This window comes from Zingiber officinale, chromosome 11B, assembly GCF_018446385.1.
Source record: "Zingiber officinale cultivar Zhangliang chromosome 11B, Zo_v1.1, whole genome shotgun sequence".
NCBI classification, from domain to species: Eukaryota; Viridiplantae; Streptophyta; class Magnoliopsida; order Zingiberales; family Zingiberaceae; genus Zingiber; species Zingiber officinale.
Window position 1 is genome coordinate 56,397,627 of NC_056007.1, and position 6,039 is coordinate 56,403,665.

Consider the following 6,039-nt stretch of genomic DNA (forward strand, 5'->3'; position numbering starts at 1 on the left):
CCCCTTGGAGCTCTCGTGGTGGCCGGATACTACTTGGAGAAGATGAAGAAGAAGGAGAGAAAGCTAGCATCTCTTAGAGCTTGGTTGGTGTTTTGATTTTCTTCCTTGGTGAAGCTTCCTTATTGTGGCCGAACCTAGCTTGGAGGAGAAGAAGGTGGTTGGTGGTTTCTCATCTCGGAAGATCGTTGCCCACACAACATCCGAGGTTAGAAGAGGAATACGGTAGAAGATCAAGAGGTCTTTCTAGAAGGTATAACTAGTAGTTTTTCCTTTTCCGCATCATACTAGTTATTTATGGAAATAATACCAAATACAAGAGGCTTACGTTCTAGTATTTCGAATATGTTTTTCGAAGTTGTGTTTTTTTGTTTTATTTTTCCTTGTGATTTGATTGTTCTTTTCGGTTAACCTAAAGTTATTTTAGGAAATTAAATATTAAATTTCTATAAAAAGTTTTGTCTAGTCGGTGGTGGTTGCTCCCATATCCAAGAAGGCCATGTGCCTCGCCACGTCAGTACTGGGAACCAATTATGGAAATTAATATTTAATGGAATTAATAACTTAAGGTGATTTGGGTCGAACGTGTTAAGTTCCGCAGGAGATCCAAGTCAAAACCTAAAAGAACAAATAGATTAAGTTTTGGATCAAACGTGTTAAGTTCCGCAGGCGATCCAAAATTTAATTTAAAAGAACACATGGTAGCTAGGAAAAGGTTCAGACCTTTGTACAAAATTTTGTACAGTGGAACCTCTAGGCTTTCCGAGTAGACCTGGGATCAAGTCCGACGACTCTCCCAAAAACATGAATCTTTTAGGTTGCCTAACAACCCTCCTATTATGACAAGGCACTGTCTATAATTGTGCATCATATGTGATACGTGTTGCGGTTTCTTGTGGTATCTCATCTTGTACTGTTGGTACTAGATTAGATGCACTACAACAAAAACCCTCATAGACATCAGTGGAACAACAACGGTTTTAAGCAAAAACCGATGTCTTTGAGTATTTTACACCGGTTTTTCCAAAAACCGGTGTCTATGAGCGCAGATTTTCGCTCATAGACATCGGTTTTTTAGGCGATGTCTATAAGCGTCCGTTTTTTCGTTAATAGACACCGATTTTAACATCGGTTTTTAAAATCTGATGTCTATGATAATTTTCCCTCCAATACTTAACTAAAATTTTCAACTCTTCCCTCTAACCTAACCCTATATGATGTCGTCCACGGGAGGCAGAGAGAGAGAGCCGTCTTCGGGCGACTCACCTTCTCCGCCTCTATCTTCTCCTCCCCTCCCATCGCCGACCCAATCTCGACCTCCTTTATTCTCCCAATTCAAAGCAGACAGAAACAGAGATCGGAGATCTGTGCTTCCGATTCACCGCTCGATCCGCCAAGATGCAGATAGGTTCTGAGAAGGCTTCGTCCCTTGATCTCTTATCGGTCGTCGTCGCCTCCCTCTCCGACGGATATGGGCTAACGATAAGCCCAAAGTGTCTAATGTAGGAGGAAGAGGAAGCTGCTAACGATCAGCAAAACCAGACGCAAAGGTGTCTCCGTTTTTTTTTGTTTTTACTCCTCTGCCCTTTGCGATTGTTTGTTCGACTACCTTTGAATCTTCAGCAGTTTGATGATCTCCTGTTCTCTATGCAGAGGTTGATGTCGTCGACGGTGGAGCATGATTACATAGGTCTGTCGGAGCGGAACTCCTCTGCCGGCGGAGTCGAGGGAGGGGTTCTGAACCTCAAGGCCATGGAACTCAGGTTGGGGCTGCCTGGGTCGGAGTCACCCCACCGCGTGGAGAAGATCGGGCTCACCCTGGATTTGCTCCCCAAGAGCTTCGTCTCTGGTGCCAAGAGGGGGTTCTCCGACGCCAACGATGGGGGCGGGACGTGGGGATTTACCGCCGAAGGTGGCGGATCTGAAGTGAACTCGGTAAAAGGTGGCGGCTTGTTTTCGGGGAGAGGGGAGGTTGCGTCCGGTGGCAGTGCAGGGCAGCTTTCTGGGCAAGGGAATGTGGGGAAGGACCTAGCGGTGAAAGCGGCTGAGCAGGAGTGGAAGGTCACCCGAAGGGCTGTAGTTCTGTTGGGAATGATAGTCCGGTAGCTCCTGCAGCGAAGTAAGTGTGATAAAAATGATCCTAGATTTTTCTTTCATAGATTCATAAATCTTCATGCGTTCTGGTTTCTGTTTTTTGTTTCTTTTTTCCCCCCTTTTGGCATAGCTTGGATCTTTTAATCGAATTTGTTATAATTTCCCTCGCCGTTTCACTGATTTTTTCATTTTCTTGTTTGCTCTTCGCTGTTTTTTCCCCTTCTTCCTTACGTTCGGTGAAAATAGAGTCTTTTTTGGGTGCACAAACGTAGAATCTGGGTGACATCCGTTTGGTGGTTTGTGGTTCAACAAGGGTTTGCAATGGTATAAACTCTGCCATTCATTTAATAGGAAGAATCGATTTTTTTCTCGGCGCCAGGATCTTTGTATCCATGAAATGACATTACTAAGCAAGGAATTTAATCAATTACTTTATGTAAAATATTATGTATGCTTTTGAGAGACTAAGATCTTCCCTTGGACGTTAACATATGTATTCAAGTTTTGTCTACTTCTGGGTTTCTAGACTCGAGTGTTTTGATACTGAAATCATAAAGTAATTTAATCAATTACTTTATGTTCAATTGTAAACCATAACACTTTGGAACAGACATGAGATGCATAATTTTTCCATAGACCTACTGCCAAATTATCTTCTACTTAATTGATCATGTACGATACAGATGTAATTAATTATGTAGATGGGATTTTTAGTTTGTTTCTGTTATGCTGAAAGAAGTTAGAACATTGAACATGTAACGGGCATGCATATGGCAGAGCACAGGTGGTTGGTTGGCCACCAATCCGTAGTTATCGGAAGAATACTATGATTACAAATCCATCTAAGGTTAAAGATGATGCTGATGGAATACAAGGGCAAGGGTGTCTTTATGTGAAGGTTAGCATGGATGGAGCTCCTTATCTGAGGAAAGTTGATCTCAAAATATACAAAAACTATAAGGAACTTTCATCAGCACTTGAGAAAATGTTCAGCGGCTTCACAATTGGTGAGATTTAATTATTCCTTATTATTTGTTTTTTTTAAATGAAATAGAAAATAACGAAGAATGTTTTTTGTTCAGATATATGTTTCTTTATGCCATTATTTGCAACAATACTCATTTTAACAAATATCAAAACCTTAATTCAATTTTTTCCCATGAGAAAATAAATTAAATCATGGATGGAAGCCTGTCTATCCAAATCAAATTAATTTCGCTGAAACTTAATATGGTGCATATGATTGACTCCTTTCCATTCGAATTCAGGTCGGTGTGATTCTCATGGAATACCAGGCAGAGAGGAGTTATCTGAGAATCATTTGATGGATCTCCTGAATGGTTCTGAGTATGTCATTACTTATGAAGACAAGGATGGAGACTGGATGCTTGTCGGTGATGTGCCATGGGCGTAAGTAACCTTATTTGCTTTTCATAGTTCATGTGTTTTCTGTTTCATTAATTCTGTATATTTCTATTTGGACGTAATGTAATCAATTTGTCTTTCTGGTCATGAATTATTTGTTGTCCCTGAAACTTCCATTCACATTCTTTTCTGCTAATTAAATGAAATATTTCAGGATGTTCACAAACTCATGCAGGAGGTTGAGGATCATGAAAGGTTCAGATGCTATTGGACTTGGTCAGTAAAATCCTTTCCTTCACATTTCATTTTCTGGATTTTCGATCTGATATGTAAAGAAGCATCCCTTCATTCCATGTTTTAGTGTGTCCTTAAATGAAGTTTGAGTTTATTGTGCCACAATTAAGTTGCTTGCTTTTGCTCACATTTTCCATGCAACCTCAAGACTAACAAAACTATGATTGTTTCTGTAGCCCCAAGGGCCCTGGAGAAATGCAAGAACCTGAAATAGACACATTATCATGGACACAATAATCAGATAGCTGTAAGTGTATTTGAGAATGGAAGTTGAAAGGGTTTTAGTATTTGTTATCTACTCTAGAATGTTAATTGTTACATGGATAATTAGACCTTTGATGAGGTATTGACATCATATCGTGTCAGCTATAAAATGTATGTATATATGTCATGGATATCCTTTACACAAGACTCTATTTTTATTATTCTTTGTGTGGGTTTAGCAGTCAGTAGAGGCACTGTACTATCAATAATCTTTTCAATTTTGGTGAATGTTGAAGTTTACACCTGCTTTCTTTTTCAGGAGAATGTGGATATTAAAATTTTAACAAATGATGATGTTCTAGGTGATGCAATACCTTATGATCAGCAAGATGCAATGTGCCACCTCTGTTACCAATTCCTTGATTTAATGCCGCCTACGGTATGGATACTTCACCTTGTAATAGTTGTTATTTCTTTCAATTATATTATCCACATTAAATGGTCATTAAATAATACTACATCTGTAATAGGAAGTTGCTGCAATTACACTGGAATTTTAGATCATAAGCTCTACTTTTTTTTCCTTCTTCTAGCACCTCTTGATTTATGATTCAATTTTTTCTCAGTTTGCCACTTTTCTTTTATGGTCTTTCTTTATGAATTTTATTTTTCAAACCTTTATGAATCTGTTATACACAATCAGTCAGGGAGCCTCTGTTATTTATTGATTCACAAGTACCTGTTATTTTGGTAACTAATATAGTTATACTTTAGATCCAGTCCTACTAAAATTTTCAATTAACCGTCACATTTTCACAATGCGATTTGGTCTTATTTGCTGTGGTTTTATTTGATCGTATTAACTCATTTATATTTTATTTCTTATTAGTTCTCTGTTTCTTATTCTTGGTTATTAGGGAAGAACAAACCCATAATTTCCTAGTTCACATCCAGTTTCTCTTAACAGGTGTGTCTTTATCCTTGTCAATATATATATATGTGTGTGTGTGTGTGTGTGTGTGTGTGTGTGTATACATACCTTATTTATTTAACATCTTTAGCCTGACGTGAAAGACAGCTAGTAGTTCATTGTGTTTCAATGTTCAAATCTGCAAAATTATGAATGTATATTTGGATTTTTGGAACAAACAATCTATTGGTTTACATATATTTTGTTTCCATCTAATATTGTGTTTCCATCTTAAATTCCCATGTAACCATGTTTTGGCTGGTTTGCATTTTAGAATGAGCAACCAAAAGCTTTTATCATTCCTTCCCTTTGAAACATTGATGTAAAAGATGTATTTTAAAACATCTCCAGATGTCTGTAACTTTGTGTATTACTATATTTTGCTATGACCTTACTGTTCTAGCCTATGACCTATTTAGTTATCATCTAGTCTCGTGCCATACAGTTTTCATTTTTATCCTTCTCTACCAGCTCAAATCCTATTCTTTTCTAGTGATTACAATTTCAATACATGTCTGTGTCATGAATTTCCACTGTATATGCTAAGTGTGTCAAGAGTTATCTCATGTTGCTTTTTCTGGGTGGTGTAGTTGCCGTTTTCTGAAAGGTGGAAACTACTTGAAGAAGAAGTAATTCGACCAAGGAATTATGAGAGAAAGCAATTAGAATCTGACAGCAAGGGGCATCCCATTTATAGATATGATATGGAGCCATTTTCAGTATGTAGATGTCAAGATTACATTTGAAGTGCGGTTCTACCTTGATGTGTTAAAAGAATGTTCTACCTTGATTTTGATATCTATTAGCTAGCTTTTGATGTAAAAAGAATGTTTGAGTATTTTATGAATACTGTTGTAAGAAGATTATTTATATAATTTGTGAATATTTGTGTATTTTATGGATATTGTTGAATGAAGAATATTTGTATAATTTGTGAATATTTGTGTATTTTTTTTATTATTGTCGGTTTTTCATTGTTTCGGAAGTCAAATTTGTGCTGTTAAAAAATATACATATTACATCGGTTTTCCACCGCTGCAAAACCGATGTTATTAACTAATATTACATCGGTCATTTACCGCTGCCAAAACTGGTGTTATTAACATACAATATTA

General features: G+C 37.5%; 1 pseudogene; it reads left to right on the forward strand.

Moving 5' to 3' along the window:
* The first annotated feature begins 1,555 nt into the window (after positions 1-1,555).
* On the forward strand, positions 1,556-3,984 carry LOC122034494 (annotated as a pseudogene).
* Positions 3,985-6,039: the final 2,055 nt, after the last annotated feature.